Source organism: Orcinus orca, chromosome 4, assembly GCF_937001465.1.
Source record: "Orcinus orca chromosome 4, mOrcOrc1.1, whole genome shotgun sequence".
Taxonomy (NCBI): Eukaryota; Metazoa; Chordata; class Mammalia; order Artiodactyla; family Delphinidae; genus Orcinus; species Orcinus orca.
The window spans coordinates 90,288,603-90,313,403 of record NC_064562.1 but is presented as its reverse complement, the minus strand read 5'-3'; the positions used below and the strand labels follow the sequence as shown (position 1 = coordinate 90,313,403).

General features: G+C 39.3%; 1 protein-coding gene and 1 long non-coding RNA gene across 5 annotated transcripts in view; one reads left to right on the top strand and one right to left on the bottom strand.

The window, feature by feature from the left end:
* Positions 1 to 24,801, bottom strand: part of LOC125964174 (uncharacterized) — a 178,191-nt gene that overhangs the window by 29,753 nt on the left and 123,637 nt on the right. The gene's annotated exons all lie outside the window — the stretch shown is intronic.
* The window catches only part of RHOH (ras homolog family member H), a 59,143-nt gene continuing 40,757 nt past the window's right edge, over positions 6,416 to 24,801 (top strand). For 2 of the 4 annotated variants that reach the window (XR_007476831.1, XM_033421693.2), the window contains exons 1-2: positions 11,965 to 12,440; positions 15,550 to 15,635. The gene's annotated coding sequence lies outside the window, so the exon portion shown is untranslated. Of the gene's footprint in view, positions 6,625 to 11,964; positions 12,441 to 15,549; positions 15,636 to 21,913; positions 22,052 to 24,801 lie in introns of those variants that run through there. The other 2 variants (XM_033421694.2, XM_033421695.2) reach the window with 2 other exon arrangements.

Genomic DNA, 24,801 nt, shown 5'->3' with positions numbered 1-24,801 from the left:
TTCAGCTTTATTGAGACATATATGACAAATAATATTGTGTATACTTAACCATTTCTTTATGACATTCTACATTGTTAGCCATTTAGGTTAGGTATCGGCTAATTTTTTTTTTTTGGCTAAATTTTTTCAATTTCAATTAAAAAAATTTTTTTTGGCTGTGTTGGGTCTTCATTGCTGTGCACAGGCTTTCTCTAGTTGCAGCGAGCGGGGGCTACTCTTCGTTGCAGTGCGTGGGCTTCTCATTGCGGTGGCTTCTCTTGTTGAGGAGCATGGGCTCTAGGCGTGCAGGCTTCAGTAGTTGTGGCACGTGGACTCAGTAGTTGTGGCTCATGGGCTCTAGAGCACAGACTTAGTAGTTGTGGTGCACAGGCTTAGTTGCTCCGTGGCATGTGGGATCTTCCTGGACCAGGGCTCGAACCCGTGTCCCCTGTATTGGCAGGCGGATTCTTAACCACTGTGCCACCAGGGAAGCCCCAATTTCAAATTTTTTTGTTTCAATTTTTTTCAGTTTCAAATTTTTGTTGTATGTTACTACATCGTTAGAAGACATTCAGTTGCAAGTATTAGAATAACGAACTGTGGCTTAGATAATACCTGCATTTTATTATCTCACATAATAAAAATTAAGAGGTGGAGAGTGGGTCAACAGTGTTCTGGCTCTGTGCCTCTGCAGGTTTCTGGGCTTTCCCGTGTGTCCTGAGATGACCGCTTTAGTTGTCAGAACATCACATTCTCATATGACAACAGTCAAAGCATGAAAGGAAGGCAGGTGTTTTTTGACGTCTCTCACTGATCTACCCGGTGAAGAATACCTTTCCCAGGAACACCCAAGAAGACTTTCCTGAATATTTCATTGAGTGGAACTGGGTCACATGGCTACCCATAGCTGCAAGGGAAGCTGGGGAGCCGGGAACCAGAAGAGTCTCTTTCACTACCTTAGACTGGACATCATGATTCATTCCCTGATTTGGGACACTTTGCCCATCACCAGACAGAGATTCTTTTTAACAAGGAAGAAGAAATGACTTTGGGGAAGGTAGACATTCAAGTTAACAGTTAAACATTGGGACTTACTGCAGACACAAAGAAAACCACAGAAATGGTTTTTCAGGTTAAGTTCTCAAAAACCTGCCCTATATTGCTACATGGGCTAGAAGAGAGAACCAGATCTTCAGAATATGGCACTGTGATTTCACATTACTTTTTAAAAAATTGAAACCACACATACCTTTTTTTAAAATAAAAAGTTCCCAGCAAACCAAAAAACTGAAGCGAAACCACATGCATTAGAGAATCACTGACGAGAATAAACTGTATGTTTAGAGCACTTTGTTAAGAATAGCTGGTAATGTTTGTTTGACTGATTATAGAGTTAATCCTTACTGATAGCTAAACATTTGCAGAATACAAAAACTCAGAGAAAAATAAATGAAAAATCATCTCCAATTTCACCATTCAGAGATAATCACCATTACTGTTTGATATAATTACTTTTAGTCTTTCAGACATGAATAATTTTTTTCATATAAAATTAGGATTTTATTGTACAGATCCTTTATTTTTGTATCTTATTCTTTATACTAATAAATCTATGACCATTTAAAAATAATGGATTTTCTGCATTTTTTGCATGTCTCTCTTCAGTGTGTATCTCTTATCATGTTTTAATGAATCAGTTGGGAAAAGTAATTTGTTTTCTGCAGGGAAAATGCTATAGAGGTAAATTGATCTAGAGAGTTCTCTCACTAACTGGCTGTGTGGCTTTATATAAGTTGCTTAACCTTTTTAAGTTTCAGTTTTCTCATTTATAAAATGAGGTTGCTGAGAATAATAATAATACTTGTTTTGCTATTTTACAGTGATCTTGTGAGGAGCAAATACACGAATATACATAAAAGTACTTTGTAAGTTGTAAATTGAATCTGAAACATAAAAATTCAAAGTTAGAAGAAAACTTAGTATTTTAATGTTTCTTCCAAAGCATTAAAAAAAAAACTCATTATTTTATATTTAGAAGATTAAAAGGCAGGAATTATAGAGAGCAAAACAATCTTACTTTATGTTTTGAATAATAAATATACCATAGAGATAGCTTTGTTCAAAATTATAAAAAAAAACCATTTTGTTTCTGATAAATATTTAAGAACTTAAATTTCTTTTTTGGAAAAAATGTTTTAATAGAAATTTTGCCTTTTAAAAGGTTTATATGGTTTAAAAAAAGTAAAGGGTAACCAATATTTTATCATTGGACATTGAAATTGTTTTCTTTTGTCTCTACATTAAATAAAACTGCACTGAACAGCCTTGGAAATAAATCTATGTATGGGTGTCTTATTAGTTTGTGAAGATAAATTACTTGAAGGAGATTGGCTGACCAAAGAATTCACCACAATTAAGGGATGTTTTTGTGAGACAATTTATAATTTACATTTATACTCATATATGTGTATCTATGTACTACTATACACTACTCATGTGAATTTAAATGGTATGAAGGTATATAGGTTTATGTATATGTGTATGTATTTATAGACACATATACACATAGCTATTTTTATACATATACATATTAATATGTATATTGTATCTATAAACATGATGGAATTTAAATTCACATGAGTAGTGTATAACAATCCTCATTTCTTCATACTATCCCCATCCTGATGATTAACTTTTTACTTACCTTTAATAACTGATGATATTATTAAAAAAAGTAAAGGTAATAGACATTTGTTTATGACTAAACTTGAAGTTTTATGTATCATTTTAAATGTCATTTAAACAGAAAGATTAAATGTCATTTAAACAGAAAGATTAAAAGAAAATTAAGGAAAATTTACAAAAATACTCCCTTTTCTCCTAAATGATTAAAAAATGCACAACTATAATAATTTAGGTAATAGTAATCATAAGAAAACAGCAGATTTAATTTGAAACCAAATCTTGCAATCGTTGACTGCCCTTGGCACAAACATGTTTACCTCTAATGAGCACCAAGCATTTCCCACTACCTCTTTTTTTTGAGCTCAGACACTGAATAAATTTCCCAGAAACCTCACTTTTATTTCCGAGTACTCCTTTCTTTATCTTTCCCAGAAGATAAAGCTACTAGATAGCCTAGGATCTTTCCCAGCTATGATTTCCATTTTAAGGGAAATTTAAGATTGGACTTCTAAGAGGTTTAATGCAAAAGCCGCTGGAATCTCTTGTTTTTGAAGTCTGTGTGGAAGTGGAATTTGCATCTGGTTGGAATCATCTAAATGTGACCCAGTATAGGCTGAGCGATGAGGAAGATGACTTTGCAAGGTTCAGCTATGGTTCAGTGATTCTATTCTGAGAATCAACTGCTATAAAATCACTGGTTATTACGCAAAACATATTGAGACTGAAGCAGTAACAAGGGTTTATGGAGGAAACAGGTAGACTTACTCAATGCAGTTTAAAAAAACCCTATAATTTTCTATCTGGCTTACATAGGTGTTAATATAAAAAATTTGGGAAATACAGAAAAGGAAAATGTAAAAATTACTGGTGTCCTGTCACCTAGAGATTACCTCTATTAACATTTGCGTATGTGTACATAATAACAAGTTGAATTCAAATTCAAGTTTTGTCTTGCTTTTTTTTACTTAACGGTATATTGTGTGCACATTTCCATGTCATTAAGTATTTTTTGATTTATAGTGAGTTGAAATTGCCTGCCTCTTAGGAATGAGTCACCATCAGCAGAGATGAAATCAGTGCCTTCTAGAAGGAAGTAGTTGCCTCTACTGCCTACACCTGCCTCTCTTTCATTGCACCCATAACTATTTTTCTAATAAGCAATGCCAACTGGTGTCAAGTCTCAGCTGGATGACGTGATGTTTTGTTTTGTTTTGATCTATGGGCTGAAGTGCAATTTATAAATACCCTAAGTACAAAATTTCGCACAAATGTTTCAAGCTAGTTCTCTCCATGAAGGTTGCATCAGTAATAAAGTGAATGGAATTCATGATTTTACTTAGCAGACTCAACATTTGTCATTTAAGCAAGTGGGTATTTCCAACATAGGAAGTTAACTGGTAAGGAAGAAGGGCTATGCTCCTCTGAGTCTGGCTTCCCAAAGCTCAGGCCACATTATTCCAGGTTTGCCAACAGGTGAAATATAAATTTTCTATTGAAGTAAACACCGGCTTAAGAAGTATGCTACTTTCTGGTAAGCTTAAAGAGATACTGAACTGATTTTCTTAACCATTTTTAATATTGTAAACAGAACCTTAAAAAACAAATGAACAAAAAACAACTACATTCATCCAAGGACAAAAATGTACACACATTCCTGGCATTTGTGCAAAAAATTTTAAAAACTGCTATGTGAAAGTAAAACACCACTGGTCATCTTATTTTCGACTCAGAACATACCCTGACTTCCTTGTGTTGGTTATATATTCCTATAAGATGTATTTTATTCATTTAAGAGAGCTACCTGTTCAGATTACGAACTGACAAGTAATATAAATTCTAGTTTCATGTGATTTTCAGAAGATAGTGCCTCGTCTCTTCCATAAATCAGTATATATCTGTAATAGCTTCCAGAACTTTATTCAGGAGAGCATATGAAAGCCATTTTTACACATGTCCTTCACATTGTCAGCACAGCTATTCAGTAGTGGGTGAAATTCCTTTTCTTTTCTTTTTTTTGTTGTTGTTGTTTGTTTTTTTATTTATTTTTGGCTGTGTTGGGTCATCGTTGCTGTGCGCAGGCTTTCTCTAGCTGCGGTGAGCAGGGGCTACTCTTTGTTGCAGTGCCCGGGCTTCTCATTGCAGTGGCTTCTCTTGTTGTGGAGCACAGGCTCTAGGTACACGGGCTTCAGTAGTTGTGGCACATGGGCTCAGTAGTTGTGGCTCGCGGGCTCTAGAGTGCAGGCTCAGTAGTTGTGGTGCACGGGCTTAGTTGCTCCGTGGCATGTGGGATCTTCCCGGACCAGGACTCGAACCCATGTCCCCTGCATTGGCAGGCAGATTCTTAACCGCTGCGCCACCAGGGAAGTCCTGAAATTCCTCTTGCTTATTGGTATAGTGGCAATAGATAACAAAAAGTGCATCTAAAAACAAAATGTCTGAATTCCCTGGTGGTCCAGTAGTTAGGATTCCACACTTCCACTGCAGGGGGCACAGGTTCAATCCCTGGTCAGGGAACTAAGATCCCGCATGCCACGCAGTGTGGCAAAAGCAAAAACAAAAACAAACGAACAAAAAAACCCATAAAAAACAAAACCCAAAAATGTCTAAAATTCATGCCTATACACTGAGTCATCTTAGGAAAAAAAGACAAAAAAGGGGTAAAGAACTATTCTTAAAAAGTGCAAAGAAAAAAACAAGGTATTTTTTGGATGAAAATACTGACAGCTTTTGAAGTTTAAAATCAATCTTCAGGGCTACCCTGGTGGCACAGTGGGTAAGAATCTGCCTGCCAATGCAGGGGACACAGGTTTGATCCCTGGTCCAGGAAGATCCCACATGCCGCAGAGCAGCTAAGCCTGTGTGCCACAACTACTGAGCCTGTGCTCTAGAGCCCGTGAGCCACAACTACTGAAGCCCGTGCACCTAGAGCCCATGCTCTGCAACGAGAGAAGCCACCATAATGAGAAGCCCGCACACTGCAACGAAGAGTAGCCCCTGCTTGCCGCAACTAGAGGAAGCCCACACACAGCAGTGAAGACCTAATGCAGCCAAAAAATAAAACAAAAAACAAAACAAAAATAAACCTGTTGAGACAATCAACATATGACTTAGAATCCTATGCATGATCTGTAAGCTTGTATGACTTTATTCAACCAGAATTTGGCACTGGCAAACTTCTCAAGTCCTGAAATATAACAGTTGTTATTTAAAGTGGGGGTAGGAATGGAGAGAAAAAACTCCAGAAGGCAAAAGTCCAAAACAGAAGTAGCTATTAATAGACACCATGTATTGAGTGTCTACTATATTCCAAGGACTATGCAGCCGTTTTACAAAACCCTTCCCAGGTAGATGTCATTATACCTATTTCCCGGATGGGAAGATCAAGGCCTCATCCTTGCTAGTAAGTGGAGCTGGGGTTTGAATCTTGCTTTGTCCAAATCCAAATTTATAATTCCCAAAATTTCAGATTGCCTTTGGGTACAAGCTTCAACTCGTTCCCTCCAGAACTGTGCTGGAGATCTGTTATTTTGTAAAGATGGCAAGTTAGCACTCACTGGGCCCTGCCTTTTAACTGAACCGTCTGCAACTCCCACTCTGAGCAGGTGTGCTGAGCTGCAGTTACCCTGTGATGTTTGTGCCCAAAGCGGAGATCCTTATCAAGGCAACGAGTAAAATATGAATGCAAGAAGAAGCAGTGATGGTTTTCTTCTTTTTTAAACAAATCAGAATTTCTACATCAAGGAGGATCTTGTACGCAGTGTAGGAGTCCCCTGGAAGTTCATGCACTTGACCCAAAGATGCTACTCTTATTCACATTACATTTCAAACTCCTCACCTGGATTTGCTCTCAGAGCCTGAGGCACAGTCTTTCAAGTTTCTTCAGTGATAGCCAGTCTTTGTCCTTTTGGGGTGGATTTGATTTTGGGAGACAGCCCTTTGGAGCTACCTCCAGTGAATGAGGTAGGTGACCAAGCCAGATTATATTTTGAGTCAAAAACAAGTTGTGAATAGAATGCAGCACTACTGGTTTTCTTTTGTAGTGTATTAAGCTGTCTCGGAAGGTTCTAAAAAGGTTCTGAAAGTGCTTTGCCTGATGTCTGCAGGGTTGGAAAAGTACATTAACTAACCAGGGACTGCTTTGAAGGGTAATGGGCGTTTGACAACATTAGCTCTGCTCTGACACTTAAAAAAGTTACACCACAGCTTGAATGATTATGTTGGGTGCTATCATCTTTTGCAACAAGACCCTGCATTATTATGAATTATGGCTCTGCAATAAAAAGAACAAGGATATAAATGTTTGCTCGATAAACACAGTTATACAGGGCAAACAAACCAGGATTAAAAAGGCAGATGAGAATCCTGAGAACCTGGCATTCACTGAAACAAAAAGCAATACATTATGTTACATTAAAACAGTTAAAGAGAAAATAGATGATGAGAATCACAGCCAGGGAAATGATGTTTTTATAGGTATGGCTATAAGAGGGAAGCTAGAAGATGTTTGAAATGATACTCTGAACTGGTTAGGGAGGCTGTTGTTTCTAATGACTTAAAATGCATAAGGAGGAAATCATTCATGTGATTTCTAGCCTGTGGCATTTCTAGGATATTTTAACATTTAGAATTTTAAAGTGTTTTATATGAGTGTATTTTTACACTGAAAGTGATACTTCAGAGTTAAGCTCTTTCTCTTATGAAGAGCTAATATTTTACACTCCCCATCATAAAATCTCTCAATCAGAAGGAATGCGTGTTTCGGTTTAATACAGTTACCACTTAGTGGGGAGCTGAGTAAAAATAATTACCGTCTGACTAATGCCCTAGGTTTGAAACTCAAAACATTCAGACAGAGTTTTAGTACATATTTCCCATCTTCAGAACCCACTGAAATATTTTATTTTATTAGGTGGCATATTGTGAATGAGGGTCTGTGCAAACGTGAAAAGCTACTTACGAAATCGAAATCATTTCACTTAATACTCTAACAGTAAGAAGAAGGGGGAGGCATCTTACTAACCCAGGGTAAAAATAATTTAGTAAATGATTGATATCACAGGTTTTCCAAGGTTTACTATCCATTACAATTACCCTTGTCATTAAGAGTTCTCTGTGGTATAGATGGCAGAGACCTTTGCAACGGGCAAGAATACCACTTACGTGTGAGTTCAGAGTACACAGACAGTCGTTATATTATTTCAAAACCCTCGCTAGAAGAGGCCCTCGTTCTTAGGAGACTGTTAAAGAGGAAATAAGCTGTTGGTCTGCTGTATCAGAGGACATCCCAAATGAAGGTGTTTTTGAGAAAGCAAGTCTTGACCTTTAGTGGGTTGTGGTGCTGGAGAACCTCCGAGGAGGGGTGCTCAGGAGAGACAAAATGGACCTGTGGCTAAGGCTAGGCTGCCTCTCTGTTCCCAAAGCAGCCCAGCTCTCCCCCTTGGGAACCAGCAGAGTGAACAGCCACAACGGATGGACGGGGTGAATCTTTGTTCTTTGGGGGCCATGTGGTTTCATGCAAATTGTTTAGCCAGCTGAGGTGTCCTTGGCTGTAAAATATATAGTTAAGAATGATTACCACATAAGGCTGTTGTGAGGGTCAGATGAGAGAATCAATCTATGGATCAGCAAATGGTTCTTTCGTAGCTGACTAGTTAGTGCCTGAGATGCACGAGTGAGCAAGGCCAGGCCCTGGGCCTCAAGGGCCTCTGAGCGGGACATGACAGGGCTGTTTGGTGAGTGCTTGGCAGGGTTAAGAGGAGGTGCTGTGGGAGCTCATGGGAGGGCACTAGCCCGGCTCACAGTGGGTTGTGAGATTGTTACGGAAGACTTCCTCAATATGGCTTATAACAAGGGGCCGGATTCTACAGGGACCTCCACACCCATCGTTTCCTTCCTTCCCACCACTGAATCCCCAGGATTTCCCCTCACTTCTGTCCCAAGGCTGGACTATATAGCATCAGAACTGAAACACCCAGAGGTTTGCATATGTGTGTGTGTGTGTGTGTGTGTGTGTGTGTGTGTGAGCGTGTAGTGTGTACATGTATTTTAGGTTATTTTCTACATCTCCGTCCCCACTACCCTTGTCTGTTAAAAGGCAGCACAAAGCCTGACTCCACCTACATCTAAAACTACAGTTACATACACAGAGAGAGAGGGTCCATCACAAGAGGCAAGGGTGTTAGCTGGGAGCCAAGAGGGAAAGGGGCATCTTGCAGCCAGACGGCCATGCCCTTCCCAGCACCTTGCAGGGCATGGTGGGAGTGCTTGGGCCTGCGGACACACCCCATCTACCCTGCCCTGGAGTATGTGTGCCGTTTGTGGAGAAAATGCACAAGGCCCGAGGCCCTGAACTTACAAACTGTGCTTGTAGTGCTTTTTCTTTGTTTCCCAAAGGGCAGAGTCTCGCCTTCTCCTGGAGGTGGAGGGGGGCTGCCCCCGTGGGCAGCTGTCTGTCCTTGCCCGGTGCCTCTGCTTTCTCAAGGGACACCGGGGCACTGACAAAACCACTGGATCTCTTGCTGGAGCTACATCCATTTTCACCTCTTTGCTGCCTTAAAGCTTTTGGAAGCTTGGATGAGAAAACGATTTTATCCTGAACTTTCAGAAGCATTTCTGAAGTCTATTTTCATCTCTCCACTAAACTGGCATATCAAAGCAGGATATGGGGCAGCACACACTGTACTAATCCCTCCACACACCCTCCCCTACGTGCACCCTGGGATTGCTTTCAGTCAACTCTTTCATGAGATGAAATCAACCTACATTGAGGAAAAATGTAAGGAACCATCTCAAAAGACGTGCCGCTGGCAGTGTTTAGTCTCAGGATGATGTTTCACTTCAGTTGTGATGTCCTCCTATTAGAATCCAGGAGCCAAGTTTCTCTTTAGTCTCAGCACCGGGGAGCCAGGAAGCCCTCACCATCCTGAGCAGTGTGCTCATGGTTATTCAGTGGGTGCTCAGTTTTCTATGTGGTAGTGTTTGCTTCTTCACACCAGTTGCTTAAACGCTTAGAACATGGCATTTTCATTTTCTCTATCAACCTCACCCCTGGTTTTAGCTTAATTTTTGTCTTCATTTCTTTTGGTCTCATCTTTCCATTTCTTGTTTTTAATTTGCTTTATTTTGCTAAGGTGTATGTGTTTTTATAAGCTGCCCTAAATCTTTCTTGACGACCCAACCTAGAGGTAAATAAATAAAGTATCCACGAGCCATATGTTCTGCTTACCTAATAACATTATGGTGGTGATCTGACTTTCCCGGGAGAATTTTCTAAAAGGAGATATGTGCATATCAGAGGGCTCAATGTTCTCACCTGCCAGATTGAGTTCTTCCAGCACATTAACAAATTGATGCCTGAGCTCATGTAAGAGTCTCTTATGGCCTTAGTAGTTGGGTGGCCATCTCTGAGAATACTCATTTTCCACCACTTATTCCTGCCATCATCACACACCAGACACATCAATCCTCTTTCACTTCCTTGAACACGCCAAGCTCTTTCCCAACTTAGGGTCTTTGCACATACTAGTGCCTCTGCTTGGAATGTCTTTCCTTCTACTCCCCTTAGGTTCCTCTTTTTCATCATTAGAGCGGTGGCGTCACATTGGAATGATGGTGGGGGGGGAGTTAATATTGATGCCCAGGTCCCAACCCAGACAAATTAAACTGGAATCTCTGGGGGTGGGGCCTAGGTACTGTTTTTTTGTTTTTTGGTTTTTTTTGGCCGCACTGTACTGCATGCGGGATTTTAGTTCCCCATGTGGGATTGTATTCCCGGACCAGGGATGAAACCCGTGCCCTCTGCAGTGGGAGTGCAGAGTCCTAACAACTGGACCACCAGGGAATTCCCTAGGTACTGGTATTTTTAAAAAGCTTCTCAACCAGGGCTTAGAGTCACAGCTTCAGGTCTCACCTTAAATGTCAGCTGCACGAAGAGGCCCTCTTTGACCACCCCTGGGATGTAGATATTGTCTTGCTCTCTAGTTTAGCTTCTTCTCTGATTCCTTTGCAATAGTTATTACAAATTGTAGTTATTGCATTTGTATGAATGTTTTTTTTTTTTGTCTCCTCCAACCAGAACATAGGTCCTGTGAGCACAGGGAATATATGTCTCAGCCTTTGTGTTTCTCTTCAGTTCACAGTATCAGGCACATAACAGGATACTGAGGCTGCAACGGTGAGGGAGTGAGGGTGGCCCTCAGGTGATGCATGCAGGTCTGAGCAGTCTCCTGGAAGCCAGCCAAGGGTCCCTGGAATATTATGAGAGAATCCATGTCAACATTCAATGGCTATCTTAACTGGCCAAAAGGTTGTACACGCACTTTCATTTCACCTGACTCTAGTGTCCCAGGATTTTGTGAGTGAGATTTTTTTTTTTTTTTTGGCCCCTGCGCAGCATGTGGGATCTTAGTTCCCTGACCAGGGATGGAACCCGTGCCCCCCCCCCCGCCCCCGCAGTGGAAGTGCGGAGTCCTAATCGCTGGACCACCAGGGAAGTCCCTTGAGTGAGATTTGTTAATAGATCCTGGCTCACAGCATCTCCTTTATGTCCATGTCTTTCCCCTTCACTTGATTTTGACTCTCATGAGTGAGAGATTCCATCTTGTTCATCTTTAAGTGCCCTCCTCCACCCCAGCACTGGACCTTGCACACAATAGGGGCTCTATAAATGCTTGTTGACTTGAATGGAGTTGATCTTATCCTTATGGCATGTAGGTATTTTGACCGAGATTTCACCCTGGGAGGTAGCATTTACGATTACTTAGGGATTTGAGGCAAGGGGGATTGTGACCACATCATGAAAGTTAAATGTACCGGTGTAGGCAACTCAGCCATAATCTAAATATGTGCAAATGGTCTCTACACCTGGATTGCACTGACGGAGGCAGTGTGTTTGGAGGCAAATAATGAAACTCTGAGGAGTCTGAAAACAACTCATAGTCACGTATCTCACAACACAGGTGCTGGTCCATCAAAGGGTAAATGCGTGGCGGAGCTGCTTGAGCGCTAGGGCTGAGTCTGTCTTTTCCAAATTGTTACTTCATAGTTATTAATAAAACAAAGTGAACCGCCCACTTACCATTTTCCCTCCATAGTCAGTATGTTCACCCAGCTGACATGAAGATCTAAGGTGCTTTTTCCTAAGCTTAAATTAACCAAGACCAATCTGTGGAGTGGCCTTTTTTTTTTCTTGGTTTATTTCACTTCCTTAAGGAATCATCTTGGTTTTTCACTCTTCCTTTCCACAGTTTTTCATAGGTGATTGGCTGGTGAGAAATGGGGGAAAAGGGAGAGGGAAATGGTCCCTAGAGAGCTGATAAATTCAACACAAATTCAGCCATGCAGCAAAGGCCTTATTCTGTCTCTTATCTGGGGAAGTTTTCATAGTGTCATGGAGGGAAATGCACGTGCACACACATATACACACATCAGATGAAACCCTCTCTTCGGAGAAGCCAGCTACAGGAAATTGACTTATGCACAGGAACTTGCTAATCTCTTTTGTCACATTTGGATTGTTTCTGCTGCCTCAGTCACCACGCACACTAAACCCAGCCATCTCGGGTTGGATTCTACACCAGCCCAACTCTCAAAATTTTAGCTCTTCCAGTGTGAAACGGTTATATTCTTGGGGAGGAAGAAAAGATTGATCCTAGAAGGAAATCATAGCAGTGAAAGGGCTTGGGCGGCTTTTGTTTTTACTTACCTGCGCCGAACACATTTGACTTGTGGAGTCAGTCATTTTGGTGTCAAGAAATTTCTTCGTCATTCTACAACAGGTAAGAGTTTTGCTTCTTTAAAAATATTTCTTCAGTGTTAAAAGAAATCTCTCTGACTTTCTTTAGCTTTTACAATAGGCTCAACATAGTGATTTCCCTGTTCTACCTGTTGTGAAGTATGGAACCACATTACGTGGGCAAGGGGAATTGCTCTGATATCCAACTACCCCCGACCCCTGCCCAAGTCTAACAAGGTACATATAGTTTTTGAAACATTAAAAGTTATCATAGTTGGCTTTTTGGTTTTCCAGGTATTCTCCTAGAGAATTCATATGCTTTTGATTGGCAATGACTGAGCTCAAATATTTGGGTAGTTTAAATATCACCCAGTGTTTGATGAAGTAAATCCAAATATCCTCTAAGTTGTGCAAATACGAGTTTTCAAATTTTCTAATTCAAAAAAGAAACAGAGCAAAAATCCAAATGATGTAGATTCATATCTGGAATTCCTAGCTTGTGGGTTTCACCTATTCCCAATGCTAAAGTCCTCTTTTTCTAAAAGTGATATTTGATATATAAGTACATATTTTTAAATTAAATTAAATTTAGTTTTTGAGGTGGTTTGATTTGGAGACATGCTGTGAGGTACCAGTTGGTAGCCTGCGTTGTAACCAAATAAAGTTTGGGAAATCACTGGTTTGGGGTTCTTTATTAAATTAAAGCTGGCATTGAAATATTCAAGTAAACAACAAGTAGTTGATAATCACTTATTGATTCTAAGCTGGTGCCATGAAGGATATAAGAGAAATGTAAAGAATTCTCTATTTTGAAGGATCCAGTAGACGTGGTCAGAACTAAAATTCAGGAAGCAGTGCAAGATGGGAATTAAGGGATGGATGCATGGCCACAGGCTGTAAGAGTTATAGGAGTTCTGAGAACGAGATTTGTGGGTAAGCTGGAGTAGTCTGAAAGACATGGGCCATGGAAAGATAAGAGATTTTAGTAGATGGAGAAGGAGAAGGTTGATTCACACTGGATGGACTGTGTGGGCAAAGGTACAAAAGTGAGACTGACTAGAAGATGACCAGCCCAGCTGAGGAAATTGACCTGAGAAAAGATGAAAGTTTGTTTTACACATTGGCAGGAAATAAGCTTGGAAAATTAAGGTGTAGACAGGTTATGGGGGACCTTGAGAGGCTGCTGAAGAGAAAAGACTACACCATTCCGTGGTTGTCTAGTCTTCTTATGCCTTTGGGCGCCTCTTTCTCAGCTCTCGCAGCTCCAACAGAATTCCACATGAGATCCTTGCCCCTTCATGCCTGGAGCTGTTTCTTGCATCTCCGCATCTGTGATCCTCCACTTGCCCTCCCTCTACTGTTTTCCCCGAGTACATTATTTATGCAGAGAAAGGTTTGTGTGGTTTAAGGTACCTGTAAGACCTCCATTTCTGGTTACTACTTGTTAAGGAGGCCCTTCAATCATCTGGTAATTCAAGTGGCCTTCCTCTTGGGAGGACAAGTTGGTTGACCAAGCAAGTCTCCATTCTTCAAAAGTCAGATCCCAAATCCCATGGACTATACGCTACTCCCTTTGCATGTCTGAATGAGATGTTGTGGATATGCTGCTGCCCTTTTCCTAATGATTCCGAGCACTTTTTTTTCCTGGACTCTGAAATATCTGCATCCACATAACAGCAAAAGCACAGTATGGTGAATACAAACTCAGACTTTGAATCCTGGTGCTGTTGCTTCTGATTCATGAGAACCTCGGACATGTTATTCAACTTCTTCAATCCTCATATTAAAAAAAATTCTGTAAAGTAGCTCTAACAATAAATGAAAATATCTACGTCAGAGGGTTGTTGTAGGGATAAAAGAGATAAAAATATGTAAAGCATTTAGCCTAGTGTCTGGAATAAAATAAACTCTCAGTAAATGTAGCTATTATGATTCTTATCAAGGCTGGGGACACTAGAATGAGGACGGCATGGTCCCTGGCTCGAGAACAAGGTCTCGCTAAGGTAACTTTTTAAATGCCAGTATTCCTTTAAAAGGAAAGTGGGGGTGATAAGTAGAGGCTGGGAATTAATATTTTTTGAGCACCAAGAATAGACTAAGTACAGGGTTAGATGTTTTATAGCGATAATGAATATGATAAAAGGGAAACAAGATTAGGAACTGATTTTTTTAAGCCTTTCCATAGCAAATTCTCAGACTTAAAGGACAACTCTCTGAGTGACTGCTGTGTTATTTGTGGGCATCTGTGGCTGATGCTCTCTGAATGCACGGGGTGGTATTATAGAGTACTTGGAATTAGAGGCGAGTGGGTGACTCTTCTTCCTTGGCCAGTTTAAATTAAATTATTTATTTTATGATACCTTTTAATTTTAGTGCTAACAAGGCACAGCTAAAAATCCACTTCTATTTAGGAATTGGGACCATTTTGACAATGAGTGCCCAGAGTGCTTGTTTGAGTTCTCGATGCTTGGGTCTGGATGAAAGCCAACATTAAAAAGCATCCTGCTTTCCTGTACCGCTCTCCAGATCAGAGATTCTTTTGAGTTAGTAAGTGCCCTTTAAAAATGCAAATATGGCCGGTATGGTCGTTATGCAGGGGATTCTCAATTATACATGCAGATTACTTTGGTCAAATCATAATACTGTTTTTCTTTCTAGATCCCCACTAATATCCTAAGGGAGGAAATTTTGGGGGCTTTGTGTATGGAAACGGGCGGACACAAGTCAGGATGGGATGCCAAAGTGGATCGTGCTGGAAGGCAGCCTGGCAGTATTGAGCGCTGGGCTGGGCAGTGAAGGGGTGGGGCAGTCAGAGGTGGAAAGGGTGAATAGGGGGCCATGGAAGGTGCCAGAATTAAGGCTCCTCCGCTGAGGCTCTTAAGTCATTTGACTCCAACAGCTGCTTGAATGCCCCGAGCAACTTCTTGATGCCTCACATAAGAAGTTGTCATACTGTTCCCGGATTTCGACCATTGTTCAGAGACAGTTTGATTTGTCTGGTTCTGGCCTGGAATCATAGTTCCTCAAGCTGGCTGGACATGAAAACCCTTTGGGAAGTTTTTCAAAAATAGCAATTCTCATGCCTCACACCCCAACCCTGGAGTGGGGTCCAGGAATCTGTGTGATAAAAATACAATTTTTTTTTCCCCCAGGTGACTTGGAGACAGTTGTTCTGTGGGTGAACTTTTGGGAGCCATTGATCCAGAGCTCTCCTACCAGGGCCCCCAGCACTGAGATGGTAAGTTGAGTAAGTGTTGAAATGGGGTAAAATGATCTTCCCTCTATTGTGAATAATATCGTCACACAAAAGCATTTTCCTTTGTTTTGAATTTATTTCTTAGGAGAATTTCTGGGAGTGGGATGATTTGGTCAAGGATATGAGCATGTTTAGAGTCTTTGTCAACCATTTTTACATTTTAACATGCAAATGTAGGGCACCACTTAAAAAATTCTGAAGTGTTATAGACATGTAGAGACAGTTCAGTCTCACTCAGGGAAAGCCCAAAGAAAGGAATTTACTTTCACGTGAGAAAGTACCAAATTACTCTCCCATTTCTCTTTTCCAGTAAAACAGAATACTGATGAATTACTTTTGGAATAAAATTTCAAAGCATTACAGAATGCTCAATTTCTTAGATCATAAGTTGAAGTCTTCTTATCACTAAACTTAGTTTCTTGTAAATCTGCAGTCAGCAGTGACCTCTTCCCCATTTCATAGAAAAGAAAACCAACAAAGAGAGTGGTTAAGTAACATGAATATGGTTTTCATGTCATTTCCCACGAGAACTATGTATAATCATCCATTCAGTCATTGTCTGAGAAAATAAATGATTGAGTAGTTTTTAACAGGTGACCCATGGAAAGACACTAGTAAGATGAATGCATGAAGAGAGCATTATCCCTATTGGAGGAGGGTGGGCAGAATGAATTGACCCAGATAGACCTCCTGCTCCATCTTTTTGTTTTATTCATTATGCATTATCATAATCTGCTAACCTAAAAGCATGGTTATTGCTTGTGGCACAGAGAGAATCAGGTGAATTTTCAATGGCTCCAATGGAAAAAAAAAAAAAAAAAAGACGTGCTTTTGCAAAATATCAAGTGAGATACACACTGTGGTGTGCGGGAGACTGCACTTGCTTACAAGAGCTGATTGTGATATTTCCAGAAATTTTACAAGCCAGTTGTTAAACACAGTCACTATTAAAAATTAAATTCTGGGCTTCCCTGGTGGCGCAGTGGTTGAGAGTCCGCCTGCCGATGCAGGGGACACGGGTTCGTGCCCCGGTCCGGGAAGATCCCACATGCCACGGAGCGGCTGGGCCCGTGAGCCATGGCCACTGAGCCTGCGCGTCCGGAGCCTGTGCTCCACAACGCGAGAGGCCACAACAGTGAGAGGCCCGTGTACCGCAAAAAAAAAGAAAATTAAATTCTGTAAATCACAGTTAAGTAAATTATATTAAAAATAAAGGTAATACTCAACACTCATTACTCCTGATTATTTACCATATTTTTACTGTCATCTGTGCTTTTGAAGTTATCTACTCCAATTTACCTGTGTGATAGGAATATTATACAATGATGTGCTATTAAGTATCTCTTTCCAACTTTGTATTCAGTGAAACTGGCCATGGCATGAGTATTTACACCACAAAAATTGGCAAACACTGTCAACCAGGCTCTCCACAATTTTTTTCTTTTTTTTTTGAGGAAAGCCTGTTGAATAAACATTTACTAGAATAACACCGAGGAAATGTGTAAAATACAATCATGGCAACTTGGCAAAATGTGTCAAGAGCCATTAAAATGCTCATACCAGGGAGTTCCCTGGTGGCCTAGTGGTTAGGATTCAGAGCTTTCACTGCAGAGGCCTGGGTTCGATCCCTGGTTGGGGAACCATCCTGCATGCTGTGCAGTGTGGTCACAATACAAAAAATTTTTCTAAAAAATGAAATGCTTTGATCCATTAATTCTATCTCTGGGAATTTATTCTAAATAAATAATTCAAAGAAGGAAAAAAATAACATGCATGAACATGTTCACTGTATTGTTATTATAACAGAAAAATCTGAAAATAACCTAAATATTAAGCAAAAGCGATCTGGCAGCACTAACTGTGTGGAATATTTTACGGTCATTAAAGGTCATAATTAACAGTAGTTATGAAAATATATTTGATACGGTGTTAAATTAGAAAATCAGGATTACAATTTTCACTTACATTCTGGTTTCGTTATGAATGAGATTTAAATGTGAGCATAAAAAAATAAAGCATTTGGTGTGGTAGAATGGTGAAATAGTAGAATTTTTTTTTACTTCATGTATTGTAGAAGTGGTGTGTGTGCATTAAAAACTATGGAGAAAGCCTGTAAATAAGTGGTCTTAAGTAGTTTTAATATTTAAGGGGAAGGCTAAGGGGAAGATTTGTGGACCAGATGGGGCTTGCTTTTGACATGCAGATGTGTACTGTGAACCCTGGGCAGGGCAGGGTGTTGTAAAGGGAGTTAGGATCTAGGCAGTCTGGAGTGGTGAATGCTAAGTAGGTTTCATTAGGGCAGCTCAGGAAGAAAGAAGTGACTGGCTGCCTACGGAGGATTTGGTAACGCAGTCGGTGGAGATTGAGAACGAGCCCAGAGAAAAGCTACCGTCGAAGGCCGGAGAGAGAGGAGAGAACATTTCTTGGGAAGAGACAGGGAGATGCTGATCTCAGAGGTGAACCACATGGATGTGAAAATAGTTCCATTTAGATCCCAAAACAATAGGGCTCCAAGCAGAAAGAAAATGATTCTTCTAAATCATGCGTTCTCGAATCTCAGTGTGTTTACCTGTGTGTTTCGGGGGTGAACCTGTTACCCTGAGGCTTAGGATCGAAGGGCTTATGATGTAAAAGAGGTAGGACAACAGAGACAGCCCAGAAGGGACAAGTTATTCTGTTAAATCTATAGAAACAAACTAAAAACTGGAGACTCTTCTTAGGATACTCCTTAAAGGGGAATATAGTTCGTGCCATAAAATTCCCTTCTGTAGTTAAGTAAGTTTTGTCAGGCATTTGGACCAGCTGAAAGTAACTGTGAACAGGGGAACTACAAGGGGAAGCACAGAGAAAAATGGTTAAAGGGAGAGTCTAGGACCCATGAATATTCTATTTCAAATCATTGGGAGGTGGTAATCAACAATAAACCTGAGTAGAATACGCGGTGCTATGTTCAGAAAACATTCGGGCCTTAGTGTATGATAATATCACATTAAAGAAGGAAAGAAAGCCTCATTTTTAATGAAATGCAGTACTTTATATACAGAACTGTAGCACTCAAAGTAGTAATAACAATCAGACGTGTGCCATAACAACAGTGTACGTATCACAAAATAAACATATTGAAAGTAAATGACATGGCAGTAGCAGAAGCCATGGCACTGAGATTATCGACTTCACCTGGCTTTAGAACTTTAGTGACAGTAATAAGCTCTCAAATCGCCTTTAATATCTTGGGTTCTTTCAACTTTACACTGAAAGTTGTTTAACTTTAAAAAGGATTTCACATTCCCTGTTGGGGCAGTAGTCTCTTGGGACATGACATGATAAAACAAGGACAAATCAACAACCCTTAGCCTTGGAGTCAGGGTCTGTTGGATATGCAAGGGTCTGGCACCTGAAGTCAGACCTCCTTCTGCCTTGCCTGCTGACTGTCCTTTTCCCTACTTTACAGGGTGTTTCATGGACTAATTGGCTTACACTTTAGAGCAGTATTTCCTAATCACTTTTTTGGTCATAAATTCCTTTGAGAATCTGATGAGAACCAAAGACCGTATCCCCAAGAAAAAGAACACGTACAAGAACATGCACATTTGTCATACACTTTTAGGAGATTCAGGGATCCTCTAGAGTGTACCCATGGACAATCTGTAGTCCAGAGGCCTCATATTAAGAAATCCTGCCTGAGAGGCTGTCAGTATAGCAGAGAGGGCATTGCAGAAATTGAGAAAGTGCTGGTTATTGTTGATGTTGGATTTAGCTGCTAAAGAGAAAAGTTGACTCTCCAGTTGATGGCTAAAATGAGGACAACATGGCAGGTACATGTGTAATTTTATAGCACTGGATCCTCAAGTTCGGTAAACATGCGGAGCTAGAGCTTGTTCTCTTCAGAGTATATATGACTAATGTTCTACGTCCTTAATTCTGAATTCTCTCATGTGAAGCCAGGATCAGTAGCCATCTGGGAAAACATCTCTAAGATTCTATTTTAATGTCTTATTTACTGTCATGTGGTACCTACTTGGCACAAGAAATGCAGGCAGTTTGTAAATACCAGTCTGGCTAACCCCAGAGTATAGTGAGTGGTATTCAGTATTGGATACCCAGCCAGGCTGCTTTTAGAGGGGAAAGGCCTGTGTGTAATGTGATCGCTTCTGAGTGTTAAATGCTGATTTTCCTATCTGAAGCTGAACATCTGTTTGGGCCCTGATGACTTTGGAGATAGTACTTTTCCTGTGTAGCCTTTAGACCACAGAAGCCCAGTTGGCCATCTTCTGTTAGTGGGTACTTGATTTGCAGTTTGGGGACCTGGGTTTTTTCGGCTGAAAGTTCATGCCTGTGTTAATCTATCCACTTAGATGTTGATAGGGGCTCAGGCAGGGTGTGAAGATTTGTCCCAAATCTGTCATGTTGATGGAGTGGGGGAGATACAGGATGGGGAGGGGAAATGCACCCAGTCTTCAACTCTCCAGAGAAAAAGTATGTGCAACAGGATAAAAAAAAATGGTGAAATATGAGTCAGGCTTCTCTTGGTCTGGCATAGTGTAAGAATTATACGTCTTTCTTTGAGGTAGAAAAGGAAAATCTGTAACAAATATATTCAAGTAATTAGTGCGCCTCAACTTCTACAACCATTTAAATTATTGTACACCCATGACTAGGTCTCCTGCCAATTTCGGTTCAATGTATTCAATGTATTTTTCAATGTATTCAGTGTATTTTAATACATTTAATGCATTTAAATAATAACACTGCATCATAGAATCCTCAGTTATAGCCCACAGAACAGAAATATTCCATGTACACCGAAGACCGGTGGCAAACTCTCCACCCCCTTGTCTCCTGGAGATTGCTTCCCCTGCTTCGACATTATGTCTAGCAAACTAGTTGCTGTTGTGGGGAACTGACTGGCATGTATCTTGTATCTCTTCCTTGAGGCTTTTCCTTTCTTTCAGAGGCTCCTTTCTTTTGGGCAGGATCCCTGCTTTTCCTTTGCTTTCACCAGTGCTATTCTAACTTCTGCCTTCTTGAGCACTTCTAAATACACATATCTTATCATAAATCTTTTTCTCAGTTGCCACAAAAAATCCTGCCTGTCTTTGTTCCAATCTGGAGCTGAAAATGATTTCAGCCATGATTGAGAAGTATAAGAATGCCTGGGATTAGTCCTTCTAACAAGGAAAAGGAGAGCCATATATTTGGATTCAAATTTAAATGATGTCAAACCACTGTCATCAGCTGCAGAAACCCTTAAAGGGTCTAGAAATCCCCTTTGGTATACATTTTGGGGATAAAACCTGATTTTCCTCAAACTCCAATAACTTTGGACAGTAACTTGCTGTAATTTACGATGACAGTCTTTCTTTCTCGCTCTCTCTTTCTCTGGCTGTAATAAGGGAGTAGAAGAGGGTGTTGGACGTATATACAGGAAATAGGAGGGGAAAAGGCAGAAAAACCTTACATGTTGACAGTACCACAACTTCCTACGTTTACTAAAATGATACTGTCACTATTCCTATACACAGAATATCTGGTAATATCAGAGAAATATCTGTAATAATGTTGACTTTAAAAATATAATAGCAATGCATGTTCATTGTAACAAAATGTGGCATATGCCTTTTAACCTAAATATACGTGTATACATTTTATTTATGAGTATTTAACTTTTTATTAAAAACACCATCATGTTAGTGCTTTCCCCTCAAAATGTGCAGAATCTATAGAAAGGAGCTTAATCTTAATATAAGAGAAATACAGCTGATGCTTAAATGGATCACTTGAATTAATGAAGGGCAAGCAACTATGGCATCTTTTCTGAGTCCCATAGCTATCTTTTTTTCCTTTTCATCCTCTACATCTCAGGAAAAGTGATTTCAAGATGTAGATTGTGGCAAAGTTTCTATTAAACTCTAGAGCCATGAAAATACATGGACAGTTTTGTCATGGTGGCAGGGGAGTTCTGTGTAAGACTTGGACCAAAAGTTCAAAACCCAAACCAAGGGTTTTGGATTTCCCCAAGGCTACCCATTTGACATGTCATCCAGGAAAGACCCAACACACATAGATATGGAAGGAAAAACAAAAGTTTCTCTTCCAACAGGGGCTAGACTCTTGTGGTTTTCAGTTTAGAAACTAGATTGTGCAATTGTACTCATGAAAAAAGTCACCAGCATTTTTAGCTTAAGCTGATGTTCAATTTTTTTTTCTGACCTGTGACCAGCCAACCTTAAGAAGTTATATTACCTTAAAGCTTCCTCTGATTTACCATTCCTTTCTTTAGAGGGCTGAAGTGATCATATTTAAAATTCTTTCCTACATTCATTCACGCTGTTCGGAGTTTAAACGTTAGTGCTACTTCCTTTATGTATTTGGTCATGACTGGTTTTATTTCTCAACAGGTATGTAGCTCATTATTTTATCTACCAATTATAATTACTTCTTGTTTCTTTTGCCAATTTTGAGAGTGCTTAACGATTCTTAAATGCTAGATCTTTAACAAATTAATTACTAAAATGCAGAATAAATAACATAGCAAATTCACTTGCCTTCATAGTCTTTTAGAGTTTGATCAAGAACTTTTCAATTATTATCAAGTTTTTCCTTTTCCTATAAAATATTGGCTGAAGTACAATTTATAAATAATATCACCAGTCAGGAAAAAAGAGTTGAATGAACCCTTCTGCTCACCACATAATAAGCTTTGTTCTAAATTATTATTTTAAATTACTTTAGATGGCTATAGAAAGGCTTATTTTCAGAAAAATTGCAAGTAACTGGGCAGTATGAAGCAATAGCCTTAAAATGTTCATATACTGTGACTGCTTCTAAGAATTAGTCCTAAGAAAACAATAAGTGTTTTATTATAAAAGCAAAGCTTTTTAACACAATGATTTTTTTATAATAGAAAAACCTAAAAATCATTTAAAATGAAAGGCATGATTAAATAAATTATATTCCTATTAAATATTCATTAAGGTATTTTTTGAAGAATGTTTAATATGTGAGAAAAAAATTTGAGTACAAAATTACATATTTTCATTTAAAAAGGCCTATATATTTTTATACATGAGTTCAGAATATGAAGGTAGATAAACCAATATGTTAAAAGTTATCATCTAGTGTATAATAAGATTACGTATGATTTTAAAATGATTTTAATTTTTCATGTATTTTCTGTGATTTGCATATATTACTTTTATAATAAAAAAGGTAAAAAATCCTTATTAAAAGAAAGTCAATTTATGGTGTGAGGTTAATAGTGAAACTAGTAAAATGATTTTGATGTGAGAATAATTTTGATATTTTGAAGAAAACCTAATGCTTGAAAGCCCTAAGCCTATAATTAAATTTTATCTTTTAAGATTTAGCAGATCTTTAGGTTTAAAGGCATTTTGAGTTTCTTTTATCTTGAACCTTGAAAATCACTTTTAATGAGAGATGTTGGAGTTATTAAATAGGTTTGGTTTATATTTTTAAAATAAGAGAGAATTAGCTTTAGCTAGTATCAGAATTTAAGTAAAATATAAAATATTCGAATGATGAATATAGAGGATTATCTAAAAAATTTTAACATGTGAAAAGATTCCCAAAGGGATCCTTTAAGAGGCACATATTCCTTATGCATCTTAAATATTTAATTTAGAAATAACTGACTTTCAAATATTTTGAAACACATACCTACTAGGCAAATCATTCATTTGGTATAAAGTAGGAAAATTATCTCGTAGCCTTTTATGACCGTTTTTCTACACAGTAATATCAAGTATCTTAAAGTTTGTTAGTTTCAAATGCTAAATATTAGTTGGAATACTTTACGATTATTTGAAAAGTTGATTAGTTTAGTGAAGGAAAGCATTTTCCTTTTAAACATGAGTGAAATCTCCTGTTTGCTTGTGTAATATTCCTGATCACATGTTTTTGCTTTTGTTTGTGTTTCTCTCTGGCTTTGGTTTAACAATAATTCATGGTCATGTCAGACAAGCTATGGTTCATGAGACAAACAACATATCAGTTAGCAATGTTTCAGTTGCAACTTATACAATACCTAATGGTCACTTACAAAAAATCTGGATTCCCACATAAGAAGTCTGGAGATCTGCGTTCTGCCACTGGTTCAGTGGCTCAGTGATACTGCCTTTGCAGTTCTCACGTCTTTCATCATAGTTGCAAGATGGCTGCTGCAGCTTTGAGCCTTGTGCCTCCATCGAGAGGTGTAGAATTGGGTGGAGGTGGAAAGGAAGCTGATCTGGCAATGGCTGTTGCTTTTTCTAGGAAAGCAAGAATTTTCCCAGAGATCTCCTAAACAGATATCAACCTTCACGTCATTGCTAGGACTGGGTTACGTGGCCAGGCCAGCTGTGAGGAGGGTGAGGAAACAGGAAGTAGAATTGTTATATAATGGCCTTAGACCATGCATTCCCGACAGGGAAGCAAAGGGAGGAATGCAGTTAGGGTAGGGATGGGGTGAGGGTAGATGGGATGGTGATGATAATCCCTAAGGGGGAGAATTGTTTATTGGTGGGGAAGAGAGGCAGAAAAAAAGATATTACTCTTCTTATGTATGTAGCACAGGTACGCATACAATACATAAACAGACGTAGAGTATATTTATGGTATTAAAATTTCATGAGTGGGGTGATTAGGGAAAAGGTGTCTAAAAATGCTCTGAGGTGGATGATAATGAAAAAAAGGTTGAGAAACAGTGGCATAGGCCAAGAATGATCCATTGCCTAAGGCTTTGCACAGAGTCCTACAAACAAAATTGGATTATATTATTAATGACAAAGAGAGGCTTGGATATTGAGTAGAAAACTAACAATGCCTGCCACAGATAATGTCATAAATTAAATTGAGGAACAACTTACATTATCTTGTAATTGGTGGTCTCTCATTGGATTGTAAATTTCTTAAGAGTAGGAAATGTGTTCTATTCATTTTTGTATATTAGTACACTAGGCCCTCAGTATATATATTTTGTGTATTGAATGAAACAAACAGTGTTTTACCTAACATTGTTTTAAAGCTGGACCAATTACACCCAGACATTAATTTGAACATATTTCCCCACCCAAAAGCCATCAGTAGCTTCCAATTCCTTACAGGTACAAGGTCTACCTTCTCATTCACATTTCCTACCACATCTTCAACT